General features: G+C 47.2%; 2 long non-coding RNA genes across 2 annotated transcripts in view; one reads left to right on the top strand and one right to left on the bottom strand.

Annotated features, from left to right (window-relative positions):
• LOC142497636 (uncharacterized) overlaps positions 1–5,810 on the bottom strand; it is a 43,265-nt gene extending 37,455 nt beyond the window's left edge. The window contains exon 1 of the long non-coding RNA XR_012802294.1: positions 5,537–5,810. This is a non-coding gene — a long non-coding RNA (uncharacterized LOC142497636). The remainder of the gene's footprint in view (positions 1–5,536) is intronic.
• LOC142497635 (uncharacterized) overlaps positions 4,945–13,178 on the top strand; it is a 24,216-nt gene continuing 15,982 nt past the window's right edge. The window contains exon 1 of the long non-coding RNA XR_012802293.1: positions 4,945–5,141. This is a non-coding gene — a long non-coding RNA (uncharacterized LOC142497635). The remainder of the gene's footprint in view (positions 5,142–13,178) is intronic.

Here is a 13,178-nt window from a genome sequence, read left to right as displayed (position 1 = left end):
GTGTGTGTCTTATGTATAGAGATATATTATATAGTGGTGTGTGTGTGTGTGTGTGTGTGTGTGTGTGTATATATATATATATATATTTATGTATAGAGATATATATAGTGTGTGTGTGCAGCACGGGGCATGGGGAGGGGGGAGGGGGGAGGGCAGCACGGGCATGTGGAGGGGGGGAGAGCAGCACGGGGCATGTGGAGGGGGGGGAGAGCAGCACGGAGCATGTGGAGGGGGGGAGAGCAGCACGGGGCATGTGGAGGGGGGGGAGAGCAGCACGGGGCATGTGGAGGGGGGGAGAGCAGCACGGGGCATGTGGAGGGGGGGGAGAGCAGCACGGGGCATGTGGAGGGGGGGGAGAGCAGCACGGGGCATGTGGAGGGGGGGTGAGCAGCACGGGGCATGTGGAGGGTCCCCTCCTGCAAGGCTGGCGGGAGCCCCCCCCCGCTGGCCTCCCCGCCTCGAGGTGAGGCGGCGGTGCCGAGGAGCGTTGCAGGCGGCGCCGGGTAGCTGGGCGGGAGAGGTGAGGCGCGGTGCCGAGGGGGCCGGAGGGGGTGAAGGGCATGGCTGGGGGGGGGGTGAAGGGCATGGCTGGGGGGGGGTGAAGGGCATGGCTGGGGGGGGGGAAGGGCATGGCTGGGGGGGGGGGGAAGGGCATGGCTGGGGGGGGGGAAGGGCATGGCTGGGGGGGTGGGTGAAGGGCATGGCTGGGGGGGGGTGAAGGGCATGGCTGGGGGGGGGGTGAAGGGCCGGGCCGGGGGGGGTGAAGGGCCGGGCCGGGGGGGTGAAGGGCCGGGCCAGGTGAAGCGCCGGGGGGTGGGGGGGTGAAGCGCCGGGGAGGGGGGGGGTGAAGCGCCGGGGGGGGGGGGGGTGAAGCGCCGGGCCGGGGTGAGAGATCCCTTCCCCTGCGGTAACTTACCTCGCACCGGGCCGCGCTCCTACTCGGGTTCCTCGGCGGTCCTCCGTTCCCCCGGCGAGGCGGAGCTGAGACGCTCAGGTCAGGAGGTGGTGTGGGCCGTGGCCCGTGCAGAGAGAGCCGGAGCAGCGCGCGCGGGGGATGGTGAGCTGGGGCGCTACCTCTAGGCCTGAAGGTGCGAGCGTGCTCTGGGGGGGGGGGGGAGCGGTGTGTGGGAGGGAGCACCGGGGGAGAGGGTGAGCACCGGGGGGAGAGGGAGCACCGGGAGAGAGGGTGAGCACCGGGAGAGAGGGTGAGCACCGGGGAGAGGGAGCACCGGGAGGAGAGGGTGAGCACCGGGAGAGAGGGTGAGCACCGGGAGAGAGGGTGAGCACCGGGGGAGAGGGGAGCACCGGGGAGAGAGGGTGTGCACCGGGGAAGAGGGAGCACCGGGAGAGAGGGTGAGCACCGGGGGAGAGGGTGAGCACCGGGGGAGAGGGAAGCCACCCGGGAGAGAGGGTGAGCAACCGGGAGAGAGGGTGATGTTGAGGTCCCGCGGAGTGGTGATAGGGGGGGTTTCCGTTGTTGCGGGCCAGCCGGGGGGGGGGGGGGGGGGGTCAAGGCCGGCAGCCGTTAAGGAGGGTGGAGTGTTTATGTGTTGAGGAGGGTGGAGTGTGTGTGTGTTGAGGAGGGTGTGTGTGTGTGTGTGTTGAGGAGGGTGTGTGTGTGTGTGTGCGCGTTGAGGGTGTGTGTGTGTGTGTGTGTGTGTGTGTGTGTGTGTGTGTGTGTGTGTGTGTGTGTGTGTGTGTGTGTGTGTGTGTGTGTGTGCGTTGAGGAGGGTGGAGTGAGTGTGTGTGTGTGTTGAGGAGGGTGGAGTGAGTGTGTGTTGAGGAGGGTGTGTGTGTGTGTGTGTGTGTGTGTGTGTGTGTGTGTGTGTGTGTGTGTGTGTGCGTTGAGGAGGGTGGAGTGAGTGTGTGTGTGTGTGCATTGAGGAGGGTGGAGTGAGTGTGTGTGAGTGTGTGTGCGCGAGTTGAGGAGTGTGTGTGTGTGTGCGTTGAGGAGGGTGGAGTGAGTGTGTGTTTTTTTGGCCCGTCACTCCGCCTCAGGCCAATGAGAGGTGTGGGGGGGCGGGCGGCCCAAGGGACCAATGAGATTTCCCCTAGGGACACCGGACATCCAGGCAGGCAGGCAGGCAGGCATGCATGCAGGCATGCATGCATGCAGGCAGGCAGGCATACAGTGCTTTCACTAATATAGTATAAGATTTGGATTTATTATTAGTAAGTTTATTATCAATATTATACTTTTTATTATTTATTTTTATTATGTTTTAACATTTTGTGTATATGTATTGTATTCTCAACACTTCAGCTCTGCATTGTTTATTTGTCTCTATGTTATCCCTTGTTCATCTCATGCCATGTTTTAGCAGCAACCCCGTTAAGGGTTAATACTTGGAAATTAATCCTGGACTATAAAAGGGCCATTAGGGTTTTGTATAATCCAACCCTCGATGAAGTCACTTTACGTTAGTGTGACGAAATGCTTAGGGTGTCTGTGCGCCTGAGACTTGTTTGCAGGGCGCTGGTATAATTCCTAAGGCCGAGCTCATGGATGTTTATAGGAGTACTCTTACTTGGACCGTAGGAGCAATCATTCAAGCCATTGGCTTAATAATATTTCCTACGGTCAAATGTTACGGGTCCGTAGAAATTGCTCACAGGTAATACATTTTAAAAAACAATCTGAAACTCTGGCCAAAAGGTTCATTGATAAAGGTTATGACGAAAAACGTGTTATTCAATCTATTACAAAAAGCAAAGATCACCCTAGAGAGCATCTGTTAATCCCTAAGAATAGCAAAATACCAGTAAAAGAGAATACGTTTAATGATACACCTTTATTCATTACAGGATTTTGCAAACAAGAAAATAGAATAAGAAAAATCCTAAAAAAAAACATTGGGGTATCCTTCAAATGGACCCCATGTTACGGGATATTATTACAATAAATCCTAAAGTAGCATTTAGGGAGGCCAGGAATATCACGAATATTCTGACTCCTGCTGTTTTGAAAAGGGATTTAAGTAATAAACCAACTAATGGTAACTTTCTTTCAAGACCGGTGGGGAATTACACATGTGGTAGACGTGTAGTGTGTAAGCACATGAAATGAGACAAAAATAGATGTGACACTAAGACTGGCAAAATACATGACATTGCAATTTATCAATTGTCTTACTAAATTTGTTGTGTACATCATTGATTGTCCCTGTAATTTGTGGTATAGAGGGAAAACAATTAGACCACTGAAGGTTGGAATCTGTGAACACGTTAATGGGATTAAAAAAGATGTGTGTGCTGAGTGCACGCGCATAGTAAGTGAAACTTCTTTGTCTTTTGTCACTGTTTTGTCACAGAAATTGTATTTGTAAGAATGATATATTTAATAAAAAATACAATTTCAGTGCCAAAACGCAAAGAAGTTTGACTTAGAACACGTGTTTTAGCTATTTGCACTTCTATATTTATAGTAACTGGGAATTCCGTGTGTGTGCGCGTGCGTGCGTGTGTGTCAGTCAGTCAGTGTGTGTCAGTCAGTGTGTGTGTGTGTGTGTGTGTGTGTGTGTGTGTGTGTGTGTGTGTGTGTGTGTGTGTGTGTGTGTCTGTCAGTGTCCGTGTGTGTGTGTGTGTGTGTGTTGTCTGTCAGTCCGTGTGTGTGTGTGTGTGTGTGTGTGTGTGTCAGTCAGTGTGTGTGTATGTGTGTGTGTGTGTGTGTGTGTGTGCCAGTCAGTGTGTGTGTGTATGTGTGTGTGTGTGTGTGTGTGTCATTCAGTGTGTGTGTGTGTGTGTCAGTCAGTCAGTCAGTCAGTCAGTCAGTCAGTCAGTCAGTCAGTCAGTCAGTCAGTCAGTCAGTGTGTGTGTGTGTGTGTGTGTGTGTGTGTGTGTGTGTGTGTGTGTCAGTCAGTGTGTGTGTGTGTGTCAGTCAGTGTGTGTCAGTGTGTCAGTCAGTGTGTGTGTGTGTGTGTGTGTCAGTCAGTGTGTGTGTCAGTCAGTGTGTGTGTCAGTCAGTGCGTGTGTCAGTGAGACAGTGTGTGTGTGTGTGTGTGTGTGTGTGTCAGTGAGTCAGTGTGTGTGTGTCATTCAGTGTGTGTATCATTCAGTGTGTGTGTCATTCAGTGTGTGTGTGTGTGTGTGTGTGTGTGTGTGTGTGTCAGTCAGTCAGTGTGTGTCAGTCAGTGTGTGTGTGTGTGTCAGTCAGTCAGTCAGTCAGTCAGTCAGTGTGTGTGTGTGTGTGTGTGTGTGTGTGTCAGTGTGTGTGTCAGTGTGTGTGTGTGTGTGTGTGTGTGTGTGTGTGTGTGTGTGTGTGTGTGTCAGTCAGTGTGTGTGTGTATGTGTGTGTCATTCAGTGTGTGTATGTGTGTGTCATTCAGTGTGTGTATCATTCAGTGTGTGTGTCATTCAGTGTGTGTGTGTGTGTGTGTCAGTCAGTGTCAGTCAGTGTGTGTGTGTGTGTCAGTCAGTGTGTGTCAGTGTGTCAGTCAGTGTGTGTGTGTGTGTGTCAGTCAGTGTGTGTGTCAGTCAGTGTGTGTGTCAGTCAGTGCATGTGTCAGTGAGACAGTGTGTGTGTGTGTGTGTGTGTCAGTGAGTCAGTGTGAGTCAATGAGTCAGTGTGTGTGTCATTCAGTGTGTGTGTCATTTAGTGTGTGTGTGTGTGTGTCAGTCAGTCAGTGTGTGTCAGTCAGTCAGTGTGTGTCAGTCGGTGTGTGTGTGTCAGTCAGTCAGTGTCTCAGTGTGTGCCAGTCAGTGTGTGTGTGTGTGTGTGTGTGTGTGTGTGTGTGTGTGTGTGTGTGTGTGTGTGTGTGTGTGTGTGTGTGTGTGTGTGTGTGTGTGTGTGTGTGTGTGTGTGTGTGTGTGTGTGTGTGTGTGTGTGTGTGTGTGTGTGTGTGTGTGTGTCAGTGTGTGTCCCCATGTCGCAGGCTGCAGATCAATGGCAGGTGTCTCTGCTCCCGAGCAGATCTCAGCCAATAGCAGCGAGGCGGGCAGGCTCTGCTGCTGGGTGAGGTGCACAGAGCGCTGTGTGTCAGTGTGAGTTACAGAACAGGGGCACAGACCCCACAGACCAACACCGACCCCAGCACAGCCTCTCAGCTCCGACACCATGCGGGGGGCTCCCGTTGCAGCGCACCTGTACCACGGCCTCTGCTGGCTGCTCAGCCCGGCACTAACTGCCCTGCTCTCCATGTCAGGTACTGTCTGGTCTTCTACCTCTGTACCTCCCCCCTCCCTATCACCCTGCACCTCCCCCCTCCCTATCATCCTGCACCTCCCCCCCTCCCTATCACCCTGCACCTCCCCCCCTCCCTATCACCCTGCACCTCCCCCCTCCCTATCATCCTGCACCTCCCCCCCTCCCTATCACCCTGCACCTCCCCCTCTCCCTATCACCCTGCACCTCTCTCTCTCCTCACTCCCCCTGTATCACTCCATCAGCCTGCTTTACCTACCACTCTATCCCTGCTCCTCTCCTACACCGCGTGACTCCAAATCACCCCCCCTCCACCAAAGCGCCCGGTCCTCCAGTCACCGGTGTGGAAACAAGCTCCTCCCACGCGCGGCATTCCCCGCTCCCATTGATTAGTACCGGCATCTCCTCGGGCTGCGGTCTGGCACCTGTATCTCCTCGGGCTGCGATCTGGCACCTGTATCTCCTCGGGCTGCGGTCTGGCACCTGTATCTCCTCGGGCTGCGGTCCGGCACCGGGTCTCCGAGCCATGGCGTCCGGTGTGGGTGAGCGTTAGGAGTGGCGGCGGCGATTAAATTTGGGGGAACGGCGCCGCTGCCAGTCGCTTCTGCGCATGCCCATAAGTCCGTAGTCATCGCCATTAGTAATGCGCATGCGCGCCATTGCAGCGGACGAATGGGGAGAATGGCGGCCGTTAGGAGCGGCGCCGGCGGCGATATGTGATCGGCCGTGTGGGGGGAGCGGCGCCCGAATCTCTTTCTCCAAAAGGAACAATTTGGGATTTATACCCTCGGAAGTAAAGCGCCTGGGGGTCTAAATGAAATAATAGAATTGGCCCCTTTTCTTAAATAAGAACATCCAAGATCTTATCCGCGATAACATCGGGTCCCTAGCTTCAGTGTTTCCTTGTTTCCACCTCAGTGGATCAATTTAATGTTACATTTAAGACATTCACTATTTCTTGTTATACAGAAAAATTATGAATGTCTTAAATATAACGTTAGTGAAGAACCTTTATGGTCTATCTATATTTCATTGGTTAGACATAAGGGAATATATTATATTTTAGATATTCATCAATTCTATATTTAAGATATTCACTATTTCTTGCACAAAGTCCACGAAATAACTTTTATGATATTCCTACACTCTTATAAGTAACTAATTGGTTTAGTATATTTATAGTATTATATATATTTTTTTGATTAATTGCCCAGTTTTTAGGGCTTAATTAAAATTAAACAATATTTGTTTATTAATATTCAGTTAGGATCTACGAAATAATTTTTGTGGGTGTCTTTATTGACGCTCCTTTATTTTTTAGTTGATACTAATAATATATATCTTTGTTTATATATCATCTTTATCTTTCATTATGTTTTCATATTTTTTGTGTTTTTGATTTTTTTAATTGAATTTTTGTCATTTTATAGTTTTTTTTTTATATTGTACGTACTGTCATTTAAGCCTTATGGTTTATTACGTTTTTAGTGTGGCTAGGATGTAGGTTTGCTTTTTGTGCAGTTAGTTCTTGTTGAGTAACTTACTTGCATAGTTATCTGTGGCTTTATGTCATGTTATGTATTGTTGCTTCTGGTATGTTAACCTGATTGGACGGCTTAGGCCTCGGACATGGTCAAAAAGACCGTGCTGAGCCGCGCTGAGGGGAAACATTATCCCTATCAGCGCGGCTTTAGACGGCGCTTCCGCAGGCGTGCGGAGGCGTGTGGAATTTCAGCCGACAGACCAATTTTAGATTTCCCGCTGAGGGAAGCGCAGGGCCGGTCACGTGACTGCCAGAAGCCAATGGCAGTCCTTGACGTCGGCGCCGTGATGCGCTAGCCCCGCCTCCCGCTCGGCACACAAGCGCGCTCGCTGGCGCTCATGCAGGGACAAGAAAAATCTGCTGCTTGAGCAGGAGAGCATGAGCGTCAGCGCTGCCCAGCGCCGCTCCCTGCACCATGTCCCAGGCCTTAGAATAAATTATCTGGTGAAATCCCAATTGGCTGAGAGATACTCTAGCTGTGGTACTTAAACAGTACCTTGGGCTCACTAAGACCGATCCCCTAATGAAGAGTCATTCCAACACAAAACGTGCTGTGGTGAGGTCATACGCAGCGACGTGGTGCCCGTGACAACGGATACCCGGGAAGCTGCCATCCAAACAGACCACGAGGACGCTGACTCAAAGCTGACTCAAAGCTGTATCTGGCGTTTGTAACCATCTGCGAGCCGGACTGTCTTTTCCCTTTGTGACTGGGACTTTGAGATCGCGGGGTCCTTGAGTTGCAGGGCCCGACCCTCTGTGGCAATGTGAATGACCGGATCATTATGATCCACCTAGTTTTATTTTAAGTGTTATATGTTCAATTTTACATATACATTTTATTGTGTTTATACTAATTGTGCCTTTGTTATTTCTTTTGCGCCCCCTTTTTTTTTTTTTTAAAGATTATAGACTGGTATCATACTCCTGTTCAATAGGGTCAGCCATTGGATTTTAAGGGACATCTGCCGCTGTAATGATTTTTATTTGACCCATTACCTCTTTTCACAATGGTCTAATACCGGCAGGGCCGTAGACAGCTTTCCCAGGGCCCAGGACTAACTTTTCCACCCCCCCCCCCCCCCTCCTGGGGCATGTGGGTTTTCCTGGGGCCCATGGATGGGCCTGCTGGAGCAGCATGGCTAGTGTACAGGAGACCAGCAGGCCCGCAGAGTCTAAGGCCTGGGACATGGTGCAGGGAGCGGCGCTGACGCTCATGCTCACGCAGGAGATTTTTCTTGTCCCTGCATGAGCGTCAGCGAGCGCACTTGTGTGTCGGGTGGGAGGCTTTCAGGAGGCGGGGCTAGCGCGCCACATCACGCCCTGCGCTTCCCTCAGCGGGAAATCTAAAATTTGTCTGTCGGCTGAAATTCCACACGCCTCCGCACGCCTCCGGAAGCGCCGTCTAAAGCCGTGCTGATAGGGATAATGTTTCCCCTCAGCGCGGCTCAGCACGGTCTTTTTGACCATGTCCGAGGCCATAGGCTGTGTACATAGTAGGCACGCACACATGCGATCTGTGGCCTGTGGGGTGTGGAGACGTGACCAAGAGCAGCTCTAATTCAATGTTTGGGGGCGGGCCCGTGACATCCCGTGAGCGGTACGCCCTGGTTGGCTGAACCGGGCACGTGACCCGACCGGCGCGCGACAAAATCAAAAGATTTTGTCTTGCGAAAAATCGGCTGGCTCATCGCGCTTGTGCTCTATGGCCGTGCACATTGCCTTACAGGATTTTGTGTGCAGCACATGTGATGTTGCGCGTGCCATCCCACTTACTATGGACACGTCCTAAGGGAGGGGCAGATGGGCGGTGCCGAGGGGAGGGCCCTGCAGTCCTGCAGGAGAGGAGGGAGGGACAGATGTGGCAGCCCTAGAAAAGGGGAGAGCCCGTCTTGCCATCACACAGACAGAGCTGCAGGGTTTCTGGCAGGAAGCCGGGCCCGAGACAGCAGTCCCAGCTGTCCCCCACCCCTGTCGGCAGCCCTGAATACTGGTGCAATCCTCACAATCTCTAATGCAAACATTTAAAAAAAAAAAAACAAACTCAGAAACAACATCAGCTGTTTCATCAGCTTTCCTTTGCACACAGTTTGCCCTCATAAGAAGAGGCACTTTCTGCTAAGACGTCCAAGGCGGGGGAAATCAGGATGCGGTCAAAGCAAAAATAAACCCCAGTCACCTGGTCACTTCATTGGCTGGACATAAGTGGGAAGGAAGAAGTGAGCTTAGCCTGCAAGTCCCCCGACATACCACTTAGATTGTAAGCTCTGCCTGGCAGGGATTTGCTTTCCAGTTGTCTGATTTTGTGTGTTGCACTTATAATTCCCTGTACCGTATTGTGTCTTTTGTAAATCGCTGAGTACACTGTAGGCGCTCCATAAATATAACTATACATACAATTGGCCAGGCTGCTGATCATGTACTGTTACTACCATGTATTTCTTGGGAATTGAAAGGAAAATATGAACTGCTGGTTTTACTTATTATCACACGCCTAGCAATGAATGTATATATGTATATGTCCTGGATACACACTTCAATACGAAATAAGAATAAATGACATACACCATTCAAACAACACAAAAAAGAACCAGGGGAGCGAAGATGCCTAAAAGAAAATATATGAAACTACCATAGTGCAGTTAACGTTAACAAAACACAGCAATGGCAGAGCTCTCAATAGCATATAAGACACGCTAGTCAAAAAAGTAAATGTCCATCTATAGATGTCCAATTCGCAATCAGGAGCAAAAATAGGAGGTAGCGATACGATCCAAAAGAGAAACACAGAGCCAAAAATTAAAATACCAATAACATTTATCCGACACTGGTAAAAATTAGAGGCTTACAAGATTCCATATGGTTTACAGCATTGGTGTAGGGGTAAAGATGTTAGCCGAGTCGCGTTCTCGGGATCTCTGCACACCGCCGCTGCATCCACTGGTCTCCGTCCTGTACCTCTGCTCGGAGCCGATACGTCACTTCTGGTTCTTCCAACACTCGAAGAGGACGTCACAGGAACTCCACAGCAGACTCTCTTCCTCTGGATGTTACGCTGAGGGTTACGCTCTACGCGTTTCGCCGTGCGGAATGATGGCTTCGTAGCTTTAACCCTTATATGGATACTATATATACCCTCTATGTTCACAGTGACCTTTCCTCCTATAGGTCAACAAACAATTATAGCTAAATTGGAAATTGGCTATGTGGGCCCTTCCCAGATTAGAAATATCTCAAAACAGTTTTATACAATTCGTTTAAAATACAACTTTAGACTTTAATAAAATATAACTAACACCTTTGATCTTCCTTTACAATATAAGGATAGACCTTTATAATAACAATAAAATTATAATAAAATTGCACAACAACACAATAATAAAATGCTACAGATAATGTTATACAAATCATCATATATATCCCCTATCTCTCTCAATAAAAGGTAAAAGAAACGATAATGGCTGAATCTCAAAAATAAGAAAAGATAAGAAAAGATACACAATTAGTACAACGTAATACAATATTAATACATGTTGTCGTTTAGACCTTTATACATACTAATATTTAGTTCATATACACTCCCATATATCTCATTATTTGAGAGCTCTTTATAATGAGTGGCATGAATCTACAGGAAAGCACTTAGTTCAAAATCCACATTTAAACCTAGTGGTATGAGTGATTTTAATGTGAAAATCCAGAAACTTTCTCTCTTTTTCAGAGCAACGTTTCTGTCCCCACCTCTCCAATGTGGCAGTACTTGTTCCAATATTGTAAATTTGAGGCCTGATGTGTCTCCATTGTGTTTTTGAATAAAATGGTTCGATAAATAATGTGTGGTAACACCTCGTCTCACATTGCCAATATGTTCAAGTATGCGAGTTTTGACTGCCCTTGAAGTTTGACCTACATACTGTAACCCACAAGGGCAATTGATGAGATATACAACATAGTCTGATTTGCACGTTAACAGTTGTTTAATTTGGAACCTTTGTCCTGAGATGTTAGACACAAAACCAAATTTGTCATCTGACCTATGTTTGCATGCCGTACATGTAGTACAGCCGAAAAAACCTTTTGTTTGTGTTTACCATCTGTTACCTTCTTTTAACACTTTAGGTAAAGCACTCGGGGCTAATTTGTCTTTGAGTACTTTTGCTCTTTTAAAAATTACAGTTGGTTTTTCAGGGACAATATCTCCTAATATGGGATCATCCTTCACAATGTGCCAATGTTTTTGAATAATTTTGGATATTCTTTCGGATTGTCTGTTATAATTCGTCAGAAAAGAAAATTCAAAATTCCTCTTTGATCCTACCTTCTGTTTTTTTATACAGTAAATCTTTTCTATCTAAACACTCTGCCTTATGTAAAGCATCATTAATGATCATATCATCGTAATCCTTTTCTTTGAATCTGTCCTGTAGGAAGGCTGATTGTTTATAAAAACAGCTGACATCTGAACAATTCCTTCTAATCCGCCTTATTTGTCCATAAGGGACATTTTGCAACCATTTTGGATGGTGACAACTGGCAGTGGATATATAGTTGTTAATATCTACACCCTTAAAGAAGGTTTGTGTCTTTATAGACCAGTCTTCAATGAAAATCATCAGGTCCAAGAAATTCACTCTTTCCTGACTATATTAACAATTTAATTTTAAATTCAATAGATTATCATTGAGATAATGGGTAAATTTTATCAGACTTTCTTCATCCCCTTTCCAGATGAATATTATATCATCTATGTATCTTCGCCATAGGCACAAGTTCACACCCAGCTCTGCAATGGTCCATATATGATCTTCCACCCATGCTCTCATAAGGAGATTTGCATAGCTGGGTGCAAACTTTGTGCCCATGGCGGTACCACATTTCTGTAAGTAGTATGTCCCCTCGAACATGAAGTAGTTATGTTCTAAAATGAACTTTATGCCATCAAGGATGAAATTGGCTTGTTCTCCAGGCATTTCCGAATCTTTCGCCAATGCTCTGTCAACTGCCTCATGTCCGTCTCTGTGGTTTATACAAGTATATAGTGAGGTGATGTCACAGGTTACTATAAAACATCCCCCTTCCCATATTTGTTTGTCTAAGATGCGCAAGATGTCTGTCGTATCTTTAAGATATGATGGAAGTTTTGTAACATATCTTTGCAAATATGTATCTATATATGCTGATAAGTGGGATGTCAGAGAGTCAATGCCTGCTATTACAGGCCTCCCTGGGGGATTGGACTTTTATGGAGTTTGGGGAGGTAATAAAATATTGGTCTAACAGGGTTTTCTCTATACAGAAAGTTATATTCATCAATATTTATTACCTCCTCCATTTTCCTAACAGGACTTTTAATTCTTTTAGGAAGTCTGATGTAGGGTCTTTCTTCAAAGGTAAGTACGTATTAGTGTCCCCTAGGATCCTGTTAGATCCTGTTAGACTCTGCAATATAGTCAATCCTATCTAAAATCCTATCTAAAATGGCCACTCCGCCCCCTTTGTCGGCCTGTTTGATGACCACATTAGTATCTTCTTGTAAGGTCTTTAATGTCTTTCTTTCTAAGATATTCAGATTATTATCAAACCTATTTTCTGATTGAACTAATCTTTCAAAATCTTTCTGTACTAATTGGGAAAATACATCTAAATTTTTTCCTTTCACATATTTAGGATAAAATGTAGACGGGAGTTTTAGGCCAGAATGAACCAACACAGGTCTTACTTCTGAAGGTTCTTTGGTACTATTCACAGTTACTTCCTTCTCAAGATTATCAGTAGTTCTTTGCTCTACTTCTTTCAACCTGAAAAATCAAGTAAGTTTTCTCAGAAATCTCTGCGCATCTACAAAGAGGCCAAAGCTGCTAGGACCCACAGTGGGAGCAAACTTCAGCCCCTTTGAGATGAGCGATTTCTCTGATTCTGTTAGTACTTTAGAACTGAGGTTGAAGATATTGTTCCCTATCTCTTGCTTTTTTTGAGATATTTCTTTTTCTCTTCCTCTTCCCCGTTTTCGTCGTTTCTTGTTCTTTTTCTCTCTGATGAGGGATCCCTCTTTGTCAGAGGAGCATAACGATTCGCTCCCTGAAAAGACGTGGACCCCCCGTCCCCTAAAAAATCCTTCTTCCCATATTTGGAATCAGTCTTGGTGAACAATTTCCCTTTCTGAACTTCCCTTTGTTCTTTTCTATTATTAGTCACTATTTCCACTTCAGAATCAAAATCAATACTTATAGTTCTTTTTGGAGTTTTCTCTACACTAATTTGTACTTTAGCTAGTTTTTTTCCGGGCTGACGAGGAGATTTGTGTTGTTTCTTTCTCCAATTGTCTCTTTCTGGACTCTTCCTATACTTAGTGTGTGTATCTCTTACATTTTTATTTTGATATGATTTTTTCCTTTCCTTTGATTTCTCTCTCTTATATTGAGATTTTTGTGGGGTTTTCTTTGGGGATTTAATATCTGGGTTCTTTTCCCCTTTTATACTGTCCCTCTCATCTGG

This window comes from Ascaphus truei, chromosome 6 (assembly GCF_040206685.1).
Source record: "Ascaphus truei isolate aAscTru1 chromosome 6, aAscTru1.hap1, whole genome shotgun sequence".
In the NCBI taxonomy this organism is placed as follows: Eukaryota; Metazoa; Chordata; class Amphibia; order Anura; family Ascaphidae; genus Ascaphus; species Ascaphus truei.
The sequence above is the reverse complement of the archived record's forward strand: the minus strand, read 5'-3'. Positions and strand labels throughout refer to the sequence as shown.